Genomic DNA, 15,567 nt, shown 5'->3' with positions numbered 1-15,567 from the left:
CATTTTACTGGCTACAAAATGCGGTGAGCTAAGCTATTTATCAGTAAAGTTACATAGCTGTACGGTTTGAAACATGACATCATGCAAACGTTGTAGCAACCTGCTATATGTTAGCTACATCAGCAGCCTGGTGCTCCGACGTAGCTGTAGGCTAACGTGACAACAAGTAAACACTGTCAGTTCGTATGTATCTTAGAAGCTGTTCATATTAAGTGCAGCTGGCAGTCAGGTGCTCGAAGAAAAGTCTGTAATGTGTAAAGTCAGTAAATCCTGGTTAGCTATGTCCTGCGAGTCATCTACCAAGCAGAGCTAACGTAACCTCACTCTTCATTGTATTGATAGACTCTCAAGTTTGAACAGACCACTGCAGAATAACTGCTGCATGTGGGTTCAAATGAACATTATTACAAACAGTTTAGCCGTCACATTATGGGGTGATACAGCCCAAGCTAAAGGCTAATTAGCCCCAAGCTGGGGCTGTATTACTCTTCCGTTTAGCTTTCTTCTGCTATTCTGTCCTTTTTCTGTCTGACTGTTGGACACCTGTGTCCACCATCACTACAAAATTAGTCATAGAAATTGTTTTTAGCAGAGAAAAACACAGATCTTTGTGTTTTATCTCTTCTCACAACTAAACTTTGTCAGCCAGTGTGGTGTTGTCATAGAGACCTAAACATGCCTTGTATCAATCCAGTCCTGGAAGACCCGAACTGGAAGCTCAGAAGTAGTAATTTAAGATAACCTGTAACCAGCAGTATTGGCACTGATAATCTCATTCTAAAGTGTGGATTACAATCAGGCATATTTCTAGAAGGGAGACTTTTTCAAGATCACTTTCAACTCCTCATAGCCCCTTTGAAATCTGTCCATTTCTGCTGTAAGTTGTAAGCTTAACACAGTACAAGTATTTTACAGAGATGGCTGTCCCTTAAAATCATACTTGGGTTTTTTTTTTTTTTTTTTTTTTTTTTCAAATAGGAGGTGCACTCCCTTTTTTAACCTCCAAATAAAGAGGTTTTTATTATCAGGCCTAACTATTCTTTTGTGTAGGATCTGACTCCTTTGTTTGTTTTCTTTTATTGTTGTTCTTGTTTTTTCTGTCACACGCTTTGTTCTGAATGTGCTGTTTTGTTCTTTTTTAGACACTAAAAATCACAAAAAAAGAAATTAGAAACAAACTTCATAAACTAGTTATTAATTTCAACATCATCTAATGCAAAGTCATTTGCAGGGCAGAGAATTGTTGACTGGCTGAAGTGTTTTGTTCACTGCAGGACATGCTCCAGGTGGTCCAGACAGAGGAGTTTTTGATAAGCACTCTTCCACAATCATTATTCTTGTTCGATGGAGTTGAACAGCATCATCATAACATCCGAGGAGGGATTTGAATTCAAGGTGTGCCCTTGTTTATGCTCTATCGCACAATTTTCAGTGGAAAAACTTGTTGTTGGCGCCGTCCTGCAGAGTAAGTCCTCCTTGATGTTTATCTCTGCTGATCACTTGTGGATGATTACAGAGAGCTGTCTGTGATACGACGGTGTCGGCACTCAAATTGTGAGTGTGAAGGGACAACTGTGGCACCCAGGGGACGTACGCTCAGAGATGAGGTGTTAGTATCCTGAACAATCTTTTCACATAAATGATGTAATTTTATTGGAACTATCTGCAGAATCACAGCCTGTTAACACCACAAGATCAATCTGCATCCATGTCAAAAGCTCAGAAGTAATTCAGTGTGTGATTTGTTATGTGTTAGAGTGGTCATGAATGTGTTTTTCTTATCAATAACACAGACATTGAAACTAAATAATGAGCATGTTGTTGACATGGAGGTATTTATAGTTTAGGATAATGTGTAGTAGCTTGAAATGCACATACATTGAGTGAAAACATACATTCACAAGCATTCATCCACCCCCACATACATCAAAACACACACTCTCATTAATCGGCTTTTTGATTCAGGTCTTATCCTTCTGTCTGTTACTCTGCTGGCAGGTCCCGCCTCTCAACAAAGAAGATGGAGATTTGTGAAGAGGCTCAAACAGGCAGCGTGCATCAGAAAACCTGTTTCTCTTTGTTCTTGCCTCGATGGCCATGCATGTGAGTACAGGGACGGGCATCAAAAACATATTCAGCACCAGGCTTGATGGTCAAAAAATGAAAGACAGTGACCACCTTTGTGTGAGGCAATTTTATCAGGAGCATAAAAAATATGCAGAAGTATTTGGGTTTGCTACTGCGTATTCCTGCCACAATGTTTTTCTTGGGGCAGTAACTGCGTTTATCTTTTGCTGCTGAGATGCATCATTCTGCTTGAAATTGGACATTTGAGGAAGGGCTCTGCGGGGTTTTGTAAGATTTTGGAGCAAGTGAACACTTAAGAAGTCGCAACTTGTTTTTTTTTTGTTTTGTTTTTTTTTGTTTTGGTAATTAGATGTTAAGTTGAGTCAGCATTTCTAATTTGTTGAGCTACATTTTAGGGCCACAAAATTCCATCTAAGAATCCAATAGAGAATGTCACTGAAGTTGCGTTCATGCTTTACAGTTTTCTAGTGGCAACCTCTGATGCTACACTGCAAAAAATGCAATCTTATCAAGTGTTTTTGTCTTATTTATTAGAAAAAATGTCTTTTTAGACTTAATATGAGCCACATTCACTTACCATTCCAGAAAGTGTCTTATTTCGAGTTATTTAAAGATAAAAATGTAGTCTGAATTGCTTGTAATGAGTAAAAAAAAACTGCCAGTGGGGTAAGAGAAATGTACTTGCATTAAGACATTATTCAAGTCTTGACAATCACATTTCTCTTTCACCATTAGCAGTTTTTTTTTCTTACTTGTTTCAAGCAATTACATGTGGCTTATATTAAGTCTGAAAAGACATTTTTTTCACTGAAATAAGACAAAAACACTCAGTAAGATTTCAGTATTTTTGCAGAGTAGCACCAGAGGTTGCCACTAGAAACTGTATAGCATGAACACAACTTCTGTGACATATCGTACTGGATTCTTAGGTGGAATTTTGTAGCCCAAAAATAGATCTCACCACTTCGGAAATGCTGAATCAAGCTATTTTCAGTCAACCTTGCAAGAGACAAAAGGGCAGATTTGAACCGGGCCTGGAAGACAGACACATTATGCCCACATGTTGATTAAATCAGCCACCCCACTAGTTGTGCAAAACCCATAACAGTTTCTGCTAAATATGAACATTTCATCATAGGTGTTAATGAGTCCTTTTGGCTTTTGTGCCAGCCTCAAGTGGACACTTGAGAAACTGCAGTTTTTAGTACTTTTGCATGGGCTTCATTTGCCAACACTGGAGGCTGTTGCCAAGTTGTCCTGTGCACAGAATGATCCCTCTGATACAATTTGTACTTTGGTGAGGATTACAATGTTTTCCCTTATCACCCTTTAACAACAAGGTTTTAAAGCATTGGGTTTACCCCATATCTTAAACTGATGTGATAATACTCTCAAAAAATCAGCTCAAAGATTGTTGGAAGGTAACTGTTTAATGTTTCTGGTTTTCTTGACTCCACTTCAAAAATTCACTCGGGATTATTCTTAAACATATGTCTTCTTAGGATTTGATGTACACAACATGTGGTTTGAGCTGGCTCACTATGTGTAAGATGGTGCCGAGCAAATGATTCAAGGTTTGACATTGATCCAAACTGTGAAAGCCTGATGATTTGCTACTAATAATCAGGGAGGGATTGCTGAGGCCTGTTTACTTGTGTTCAGATGTCTTGATTACCGAGCCATTAGAGATAAGCTTCATCATGCTTCTCATGGATCCTGAATATCACCTGCTCAGATAATCAGTGCTTAGCAGTGTAAGGTTAATAAAACATTGGGTGGAGGCCAGTAAAAGCAGACAACCCAGCAGACTGGAGGCAACACCAGAGGTGAGAGAAGGCACCCGCCATAAAAACTGCGGTGAATCATGTCTGCAGCCTCATGGGACCAGCCGACCATGTCCTAGCTCTGATAGTTTGACGGATGATACATCACCATCGACTGCAAGATCTATTGTTATGACAGCAGAAAAGATGGTATCAAACTACTGCAATATCCACAATCTGAACAACATAGATCTCCCAACACACTGCAACCACAAATACACAAAAGCTGGAGAATAAATGATGAATTAACTGTTTTTATCTGTCAAAAAATGTTTCCAGCAGATCAGATTAAACAAAGTTTTGTTTCCATTGTTTTAAGAATGCTACAGACACAGTTTTTGAGGCCAGTTTCTATAACTGTGATTGAAGTACTTTACATCGACCACTAGATGTCTCACTGTGTGTTTGTTTTCAGGCCACAGTCTCCCGTGCACACACACGGAGTCACATGCAGAGTGCACATGGTGTGTTTAATATGACCAGCATTGCCACTCTCCACATGTGTTGCAGTCTCCTCTGGGAGGACAGGAAAGCATCTGCCTCCCCCTGTCTGTCTAACACATTTTCTGGGAAAATAGCCCAAACCTGCTGCCCAGGAGGAGAGAGAAAGCACACACATTCGCACAGAAAGAGAGATCACCTATATGCATTGGTAACAAAAAAAGTAAAAAAGAAAATAAAATAAAAAATAAAAAAAAAACTGTGGATGTTCACATTATTTTGACTGTATATTGTAAAGGTTAGATTAGATTGTATTGATAAAATGCTGCTCATCCCAACATGCATACGGAGACGTGATAAAAATACTAACGGCAATAACAATTTATGCAGAAAATAAGCACACAAACAAACCATTAGCTGTAATAAGGGAAGACACTGCAGGCTTCATTAGGTGCTCAGAAGCACCATCTCCAATAAGAGCTCAATGCTGCGTACCTGGTTGGTTAGTTTCTCTGTTTGTACTGATGCGTATTTTTTATTGTGCTGTGCTTTGGGGAATAAATGCCCTTTGGACCATGGAGAACAATGGATAAAAGAAAAACAGTGTGCTCTTTAAAACATGTAAAAACTGTATAATATACAGTAAAGTAAAAATACACAAAAATGTATGGGATTTTTTTTATTTTAAGAAAAATATTTTGACAGAAGGAAAAATCATGCTTTGAAATGACTGATTTCATCATAACACCTTAAACGGTTAATGAATATGTTGGCAGATGAATAAGTGACAGCAATACTGTTCATCCATTAACAATCATCTTAAACCCCAAAATCCCAAAACATTCAGAGCTTCTTAAATGTGCAGGCCAGTTGTTTTTTCTCTGAATAGTACGTTGTACTACTGTAAATGTAATATATTTGGCTTTTGGTTGATAAGACACATTATAGATATATCTTTGAAAGTGTGTAATTATGAATCAACTTTTGCAGCTTTGCTCACAATACACATGGGAAGCAATGGATTATATTTCATCTGTATGAAACTGTGCCCTATGACAGAATGTGATTACACAGTGGCCCTTGACAGTTTTTCCAAATTATTAATCATGATGTAGAACATTATGACTGTAGGATCTACACATGAAACTATATGGGAAAAATATATATGAAAGGCTGATATGGAGGACCTGCACATAAGCAAACCAAACATCGTCTGTTTCTCATTTGTACCATTAATCACATATATGCAATTAGAATATATCTGATATTTCAAGCTCTGTAAGGAACATGTGAAGCTTGAAATCTAATGTTCGCTGAGTAATAAACTAAATTGATATCTTGACTGAAAAACATCAACACAGACTCACAGTACAGTTATGAAAACCCCATCATCATATCATAAAGTTAAGATGATGATAATATATTTGGTGCATTTTTGTGACTAAACCTCATTCTATGAATCACCAGAGGAATTCCAGCTTTAATGTAACAAATAACATTTGACTGATACTCGATCACACTTTTACAAAGTTTTACCTGAACTCAAATGGTATTGACATTACCACCAAACCTGACTGTCTTGCTGTCAAACAACTGTGACACTGTGATTTCAGGTATCCATTACTCTCTGACTGAATCACTTTCACCCAGTCGAATGAAACTATAACGTGACAGGTAACAGAACTCACCGGAACACCACTAGAGCTTTGGCGCACGGGTAACGCCACAACTGAACGGGACCTGATTGGTTGAACGTTGAATTAGCCGTTAACCAATCAGTTTTACCGACGTGCTCAAAAGACGCTACGCAGTAAACTTAAGACTTATTGGGTGACACCTGCTCGCGCCATATTTCTTTTGTTTTCTTTGAACATGTGTTTCGGCTGTACAAGTTATGTAGAAGGGGTTGCATGCAGTGTGTGAATAAGTTTATAATAATCACTTACATCGATGGACAGTTTCATATGTCGGACGTGAAAAAACACCTCCCCTCATATCCTGGTTGGTCCATGTAAGTAGCAGAGAAAAGCTTCTTCGTAACACTTTGAGCTGCACTGTTTTAATGCTTTTTACTCTTATGAGTCCTTAATTGTTTGTGCTGGAAATGGGATCAGTTGCAGAAAGTCGATATTAAATGTTAAACAATATTGACCTAATTATAATAATGATTGGCCAGTCTCATTTTAGAAGAATCTACGGACTTAATGTGCTAAAAAAGTCAGTTTCTATCTACTTTACATCCAGAATATCTCTAAGGCAACTTTGTTTTGTCTTACAGCTGTGTACATGTAAAAGTTTGTAACTGTGCAAGAGGGGCAACTTCATACAGTGGTGGAAAGAAATTTTTAGACACCCCATGCATTTGTGAAATATTATTTCAGGAATCACTCTTGGGTCTTCAAGTGCAATTTCTTTTAGTACAGTCTTAGCAAAAAAAATACTGTAAAAATCCAGATAAAGCCATTAAAAACTTAAAATTGATTTGATCCATAAAAAAATGAGAAACTTTGAGTATTGGGTCACTTTGATCCACACATTTTTGTGACCATGCTTTGTGCCTATATGAAGTCAGCATGTTTGAAAGTTCTCCAGAGACAAAAATGTCTAAAACAAGGAACCTAATGCAGGAAACACACACGAAGATACAGATTCTCTGCCAGGTTAAGCTACCACCAGATAGCCATGAAGTGCAGATGCAGTAGAAGATCTGGGATCTGGGCATCCTAGGGTTTGTTGGGCAAGAAATTACCACATCCTGATTTACATGTGCAGGAAAAACAATCCACTGACATCACAGGAGCTTCAGTAGCAGTGGTCAGACTAAGCTGGTGTCCAGGGTTCCACCCGCAGAGCATGTAGCTGACATTTAGATTATGGCTTAAGGTGGTACAAGGCTGTCGAGAAGCCCCTGATCACTGAGAGACAAAGGTTTGCCTGGCGTCGTTTGGCCCAAACACACAAACACACTAAAACTGAACAGCCAGGAATTGAAAGGGGATTCTGAGGTCAGATAAGTCCAGATTCCAGCTTTATCTTTCTCATGATCATCATGATCTGGGGATGCAAGAGTGCTGCTGGTGTTGCTCATCTCTCTATCTGTGATGGCACATTGAACTCTGCCAAGTCTTGTGCCATTCTCCAAACCCACATGCTCCCTTCTGCACATGCTCTTTCCGTCGAGGTCAAAACCGTATGTTTCATCAAGATAATGCCCCTGTTTCAAAGTACAAACCAAATAATTTAGAAGAATTAAAAGCAGTGATTTAAGAAGAATGGGAAAGGATTACCCCTCAACAGTGTGAGAGGCTCAGTTTTGAACACATTCTGTTATTTGTTGAATTCGATCCCAAGAGTGTTGAGAACTGACATATTAGAAACTGTCAAGAATTTAGTGTTATTCTGGTTAGTTAATCAAAAAATGTTTTTGATTGTATCCGCCTAATGCAGCCACACCTATTAAAAATACAAAGAAATGGTTTTCTAAAAATATTTAATGATAATTTTAAGATTGTGTAAAATTTTGAGGGTGTCGGCAAACTTCCCACCACTGTAACTTGCAAAGCTCACACTGACAGTTTTTCTTTTTTTTGGTGCCAGAGCTGGAGTTGATAAATGTAACTGATAATTCATAATTTGTTAACCTCAGAAAATGATTACTGTCAGAGTATAAATCCATTTAACAACTGCAAGTGATGGCTGTGTTCTTTAGCAGTCCAATACAAGCTAAAGATCCCAGTCGACAGGATGAAAAGGTTAGCCGTTGTCATGCTAGGTGATGTGTTGTATTAGAGGCTTTCAGTGTCGGTCCGGCCTCTTGCTCCAGGCCACCTATTTCCCCATGAATGTTCACTCACTCTGTCCGTGGTAGTAAAATCTGCCAGTTTGAGTACAGCTGTGTGTGTTTATGTCTGTCAGAGTGTGACTGTGGAGAATAAGCTCCAGAATAAGTGTTATCTATTAATTCCTTCATTAAGCTCTTATCACCAGTTTTAATGCCAATTAAGATGCGCTTTAATGTGACGAGAGGGCGGGCAAGTGACTGTGCACTCCTCACTCCTCAGTCAGAGCAGAGGAGTAGACCACGTTCAGACAGGACCACCCGCTCGCCTTATCAAGCCAGGAAGGCGCTGCAGGCCTGTTAGTTTTGCCTCCTTAGCACTAACTCTGTTTTCTATGCTCTTAAGAGCCACACCTAACACTGCAATCTGAGAAAAATGTTTAAGAGGATTTTAATGTTGGCATACCACTGGAGCCTTTTAAATTTAAATTGAACATGATTCACATCAAAGTTTTACTAACAATTAATACTGTTTCTGCAGTAGAATTTCCGTCTTCCTGAGGTTTGCATGGACATAGGATGGAATTGAAAATCAAGGTTTTGGGCGTTCAATGCTCTGCTGTATGGTGGAGGACATGTTGAGGTTGATCTGTGTTTACAGGAGACAGACCTCTTTTGGGTAGATAGTAAAATAGATGCATAGGCACAGAGGTCTTTGACCACAGCATCTAGCTAACAACTATGGGATGCTGCGAGTCAGCCATGGACTGTGTAGTACATGGATTTAGTCTTTGTGATGTCACACATTGGTTCATGAAGCAGTTGTGAAGCATATTATTGCTAATTCCCATTATCAATCAATAAGTCTTTATTTGTAAAGCCCCAAGTCATAACAAACGTTATCTCAAGACACTTTACAAAAACATTCACAGGTCTAGACCTGTAGATGTTAATAAAATCTTATTAGCAGAAACCCAAAATCAAGACAAGATAAGGAGTCTTATCTTTTCTTAATCCTCCATGAGTACAGGACTTCGCAGCTTTTAGCAAGTTACAATGGCAAGGAACAACTTCCCTTTAACAGGCAGAAACCTCAGACAGAACCAGACTCATGTTAGACAGACATCTGCCTCGAGTGGAGCTATGACTGTTTGTCAGCCTGGCTACAGCATTGAAAAGGAATGGAAGATTGTTTTCATTCTCTTCTATTAGAGCCGAGTACTAAGTTGAACGCGCAGGCCGCAAAGCCTTCCTTCATTTAGACTATTTTTCCAACGCGACCAGGATTTGCTTGTTTTAGTCCACCGCCATATTCTTTCTAATTTCCCTGATTTTTGTTTGAGCTCACGAGTTTGAGCGTTGTACCATGGAGCCGAACTATGATGTCTCAGAGTCCTCTGTCTAAGCGGAGCAATTGAATCAAGTACGGCTTGAGGAGAACCCGTGGTATCCGCAACAAGTTGATCAAGCTGAGAGGGAGCATAAGAGCTCTCTGCAAAGGTAGAGCAAGAACATAATGAAAATGTGAAGATAAGAAAACTTGTTACCTTAATGTTTTGGCAATCCAGGCAACAACTGTGTTTTTGTGTCCCATTGATGATACATGTATTGTTGCTATAAAGATTTTCCTTTTTGTATTTTATATATACATACACACATATATATATATATATATATATATATATATATATATATATATATATATATATATATATATATATATATATATATATATATATATATATATATTAGGGCTGAACAATTAATCAGTTTTTCAACCGACATCGCAATGTAGTAGAATGCAATTTTCAAATCGCAAAGGCTGCAATTGGAAAAAAAAATAAAGTTTCATGTTCACAGACCTGGAGGGAATATTGCAACTTGAACTTATTCTCCCTTAAAACCAGCAAAAGTCAAAATGCTGTTTTTTTCTACCAAAAAAAAAATCCTGTGGGCTACAAAGATCCATCCAGTAGATCGTAGAGCCATACACCTTGGTCACATTTTTCTGTATGGTTTGTTACTTTGACTGACAACTGGAGGTCAGTAAAATTTCACATTGTTCCTTTATCTTTTTCAATTAAGAAATGCAAAAAAGACTTGTTTCAATGCTAAAAGTATCTTTTGTTGGTTAGTCATACTATAAAATGACTTACAACTTGTGTTAAGTGAACAATGCAGAAGATAAAGGCCCCCCCAAATATTGTATGCTAAATTGCAATGGCAATACTGGTCTAAAAAAATCGCAATTAGATTATTTTGCAAAAACATTCAGCCTTAATACAAACATATATATATATATATATATATATATATATATATATATATATATATATATATATATATATATATATATATATATATATATATATATATATATATATATATATATATATATATATGTATGTATGTATAGAGAGAGAGAGAGAGAGAGAGAGGGAGAAAGAGAAGCAGAGTTTATAAAGCAGAAAGTAAAGAAGTTAATTGACTTTTGTAAAATCAACATTTAAAAAGAATGGATGTTTAGTTGACATGTGTCTTACTAAAATATTCATTAGCTTTAAAAGTAACATATGAGTGCCTCATTTCATAGCTATTTCTTTCTCTGTATAGTGTGTTGGAAATTTCTCTTTCGGTCTATGTATCTGTTTTATAGCACGACAAGCTATCCAAGTGTCTTTGAGTGGTCTTTATTGTCTTGCAAGAGGGAGCAAACAAGTGTTGCACAGTATGGAATGAAGCTCCACAAGTGTCAGTCCCTTACATGCTTAAATACAGTTGGAAAAAAAAAAATGTCAGACAGTTCATGTAAAGTTCAACAGAAGGAAGTTTCACAAGTGCGTGTCTTGATTATATGCTACATTCAGTTGAACACTTCCCTCTATCAAATCAATATTATCAGCCAGATGTCAGCAGATGTCTACTAGCAACTTCCTCTGATATACAAACTATTAATGCAACAAATTTAAAAATTTCCATTACACTGGGAAAAACTGGCACCAAGCTGCATTAAATGTACTTCTACCATCATCATACGAAATAAATTCTCAACTCTTCCTTGTTTGTATCACAATACTAGGTAATAATTTGACCTTAAAATAAGGTCATATTTTAGCCATACATATTTCTTATCGTTTAGTACATGAAAGTAAAAGCACAATTTCGAACATCATCAGTTTCAGTACCATGATTTTAACATTGTAAGATTAAATCTGGGGTCTGCATGAAACTAACAAACTGCAAGTCTTTATTCAAGCAGCCGGAAATAATGTTTCTTTTTTCCCAGAAATTGTTGATTGATGGATCTATTTTATGACTTATCATTTGGGCTGTAACCATTCAGAGATAACTGGATGAGTCAGAGGAGGAACTATTTTAAAATGATTTGTTGATTAGATGCTTGAGATGTGGTACTTATACAGAGAGAATGTTATAAAAAAAAATGCAGTCAATAAAAAGGAAAAAAAACAAGTTAGCCATGGTTTTCTCATGTTAAATGTTACATAGAATATTGAGCTGCACGAGATATAAAGTAAAGAAAAGTATTGTTTTGAATGTTTTCAGCCCAAATCTGAGAGATCTGACCAGGAGCTGGAGGCAGTCACAAGTAACCATTTCAAGAGTGCAGAAATGATATTGCTCCGCTGACACTGATGTTTAAATCTGAAATAAGTTGGATTGACCTTGCTGAATCTTGGCAAAAATGAATCCCTATACGAGCTCCCTTTAGTGTGTTAGCTTTATCTGCTCTCTCCTCTCCCTGTGTGGCACTGATGACTCTTTCCTCCCCTCTATTTCCCACTCTCTATCCTTCTCAATCCCAGCTTTGATGTATGCATGAGGGAGGATTTCCTGAAGACCAAAGAGGCCATTACCCAGGGGCCATTAGGCCTCTAGTAGAGCATGTCAATGACTGCTGAGTCTTGCTCTGTTTTCACATGCAGCCACTTTTCTATGTGAGTAGTGGTGATGCAGGGGGGTGGGGGATTCTCTTGGGATGATAAAATGTTGCCTTAAATGTAAATATCTCCTTCATAGATATCTGCGTGTGTGTGTGAGTGCAGCGTGCTGTAACATCTGATACAGCGGTTTGTTTTCCTACTGTTGCACGTGAGGAGGTCGGGTCATTAATTGCTGCTGTTGTTCTTTCATGCAGACTAAGAGCGAGGGGAGTGAGTCATCATCATCAGGATGAAACGCTCTGACATTTGAGCATGAAAGTCCCAGAGTGCCTTGCGGCCTAACATCGCATGGGTATGTTTGTATTTTACAGTGAGGGAGGTATACTGAGTGCTGTGGTCTGAATTAGATGTATTTGATATTAGCAATGCGTTGAGGTCACCGCATTACAGAAAAAAAAAAAAAAAAAACGAATAATGAGGGATGTGAGGTTTCAAATATTGATGTTAACAAGGAAGGTCTGTGTAGTATTTAGATGGGATCTTTGTGTTGTGGCGAGGCAATGAAGCTAAAAAGGGTGATAAGCTGTGAGGTGAGCAGAGAGTAAGCTGAAAGGGACACAGAGGGAAGATAACCTTGATTACTGGAATCATGCTGCTGATCTCTTTAGTATATCCCTGAGGAAGACAAGGACACACCGACTCCTCTCTGCTGTGGTTGAAGAAAATATCCTCAAAGAATACGTGAAGTAAAAGAGTGGCAATGTATCATGCTCCTGTTTTTACACAGAGCACTTGAGAGATTTATTGAAGTTTGCTGAGATTATTGGGACTGTCTCTGAAGGGCAGCTGTCTCTATCATCTGTTGCGAATGCAATGCCCAGTTTTTCTGTAATCAGAAATATAAAATCTTAGCATTCAGCATGCTGACTGGATTAGGTTTTACTCAGTATGGTGGTGCCTCTTTTTTCTGTCCAGCGCAGCAGAACATCAGCATACAGACCACAGCAAGGGACAGCGAAGGAGGTTAGAGAGGGAGAGAAAGATGGATAAGGTTAAGGGAAAGGAAGATAAGCCGCCAGTGTGTGTGTGTTTACGTCTGGATGTGTGGGCTGCGCCTTTGCTAGTGACTTCCCCAGGGCCTGGAGACAGGGGAAACAAGGAGTGATTAATTTTACTCCAACCTACTTGGCCTCTGTCTGGGGGAGCGGTCCCCTGAAAGTCCGATACAGAACAATGAGGCCCGTCTTCTTCTGCTCGACTCTCTGAATCAATAACAGATTGGCAGGTTGATCGCCTCGGGGAAAGCTGCGTGGCCAATGGGAGAGACCCTGCACAGCTGAGACCCGCCCCCTTGTCTACTTTTCTCACCATTTGGAGGACCAGCTGAGCTTGAGGTTATTGATTCGTATGTTTTCACTAAGAGGATCTCTTTGCTGGCCTGATCGATCAGCTTTAATAAAGAGTAGATTCTCTTTAAGCATTGCAGCGTGTTCATTGAGATCCAAGCTGCAGTGGGGGGCAATCACTGCTTTATCTGCAACTCCATCACTGCTGCTACTATATGTGGGCAGACATAATTTGCATTTGCAGGTGTTGACGTGATAAACTTCAGTGTGACGAGGCCACACAGCAGAAATTATTGCATAAATTGGTTGACAATCTTCTCTCCAGAGCAGCCCGAGGCATCCCATCCATCCTGAGACATCTCTACCCCCTGATGTTCTGTTTGCACAGTTAAACCCTGGATAGCTTGTTCTAACACGGACATGACACACTTTGCATTAAGTCAAATATAACAAGATTTACCTTTCCTTCACCAGACCTGATAAGCCAGGTAAATTTAGATAACTTTGCTTTATAGTTGAATGGAGGAAGGTAACAAGGGGAACTGTGAGTCAGCAGAAATGTTTATAGTGAGTCACCCAGCCTACATCATTCTACCAGTATCTCTTTGTAGTTATCGCACTGATCACTGATAGGAAGTATACTACACCAAAGCAGTCATCACATAGGAAATAACAATAAATCAAAGCAGAGTGCGTCCTGGTTCTCCACCTCACATTAGTTTGAGGGAGTCTCTTGTCTAAAATATTAGTAGCTCCAGGGTATAAAGCATATTTTCTCTCTCTCCCTTCCCAAGGAGCAGCCTAGTTTGTTCCGACTGAATGATCCATGACATCTATGTACATGAGCAGGGGAGGGGACACCGCTGTAGCTTTTCATCCCCGCCATCAGGTGGGTTATTCTTTCTCCCCCACTGAAATCTGTGTCCCGCAGCGTGTCCTCTCTTCCACAACCGCCTTCTCCTCCCTGTCAGCAAAGAGACAGAAATGCTGTGCAGCAACCCAGCTGACTGCTGTGTGGCTTTCCGTAGCAGAGCACCTGTGTGTCCCCCCGCTGACTGACTGAGCCAAGGACAACACGGCCACAAGACCGACTGTTGCCTCTCCAGCTGCCTCGCAAATGAGCTGCGAGATGGGGGAGTCAGCCAGGTGCAGCGAGAAGGCCGTGAGACCTGAACTTTGGGCCTTTACTGAGTGAGAACCAGAAAATAACTTTAATCATCAACATTTTTTCATTCATGTGTTGTTGAAATTTTTGCCACATAACCACAAAAAATCTTGATTTTATGTTCCTGTGGACAAACCAAAATAAATTCTTTGTTGTAGTGTAAACTTAGCTGCCTCCTGTGGTTGTGGTCCAGTTGGGGAGCTCACAGTTCAAACAGAAGTGTAGGCCAATGAAATCAGGTACAGGTGCATGCACACTCACAAGCCTCCTGGGGTGTGTGGGGAGTGTCAGAGGTTTCAGAGCACCCATCTTCCGACTTGAATCTAGGCTAAAACATGCTCTGCTAAAACATACAAGCTTATGATTATTCTGCATCTCCAAGAAACAAAGGTCTTACCCCTCTTTAAAATTACTCTAAAATGAGTATGACACAATAACAAGGTATGTACAAAAGTAAAAAAAAACCCGAAATCTTCCCCCTTCCATTCATTTAAATGTGCATCCACTGGACCAGATGTGCTAATAAGTAGAACAAATGTAGTTGGAGAGCAGCCCCAAGGTGATTGCTGAATGTTTACACTCCAGTTGATTCAGTCCGCCCCTCTAGAGTCAGGCCTCTAATTACCAAAATAAAGCCTTGATTTCTTGTTCTAATCCAGAGTTTGAGGAGGACACAGCACAGAGAGTGGACATGAGGAGGAATAGGAGGTGGCCTGATGCGCGCCCCCGTCTGTCGCCCAGGAATAGACCGTTTGAACGGAGGAAGGACCGCTCGTCAAGAGAGAGTCAAGAGCTGCACATGTCCTGAATAAATACAGGAAGTCAGAGGACAAGACCTTCAAAATAACACAAATAATGTTATAAACCTACGTGCTTCTTCTTGATGGGGGAAGTTCTTCAATAAAGCAGGTGTTTCGTGAGTCGCCATGGTTTTACGTCTTTGCTCGTAAAGACTACACAGCCTTATCCATGAGGTGCCCTATTGTGGCAGTGAGGCTTAACACTAAGAACACAAATGTATTCA

At 39.3% G+C, this 15,567-nt stretch overlaps 1 long non-coding RNA gene across 1 annotated transcript; it reads left to right on the top strand.

Moving 5' to 3' along the window:
* Positions 1 to 6,166: 6,166 nt before the first annotated feature.
* Positions 6,167 to 15,462, top strand: LOC141795816 (uncharacterized). Its single transcript, XR_012598770.1, has 4 exons — positions 6,167 to 6,363; positions 14,173 to 14,267; positions 14,350 to 14,569; positions 15,203 to 15,462. It is a non-coding gene; the product is annotated as an uncharacterized LOC141795816 (long non-coding RNA).
* Positions 15,463 to 15,567: the final 105 nt, after the last annotated feature.

This window comes from Halichoeres trimaculatus, unplaced genomic scaffold (genome assembly GCF_033239565.1).
Source record: "Halichoeres trimaculatus isolate MK-OKI-2021-1 unplaced genomic scaffold, fHalTri1.1 fHalTri1_scaffold_1, whole genome shotgun sequence".
Lineage (NCBI taxonomy): Eukaryota > Metazoa > Chordata > Actinopteri > Labriformes > Labridae > Halichoeres > Halichoeres trimaculatus.
This window is presented reverse-complemented; position numbering and strand designations above follow the sequence as displayed.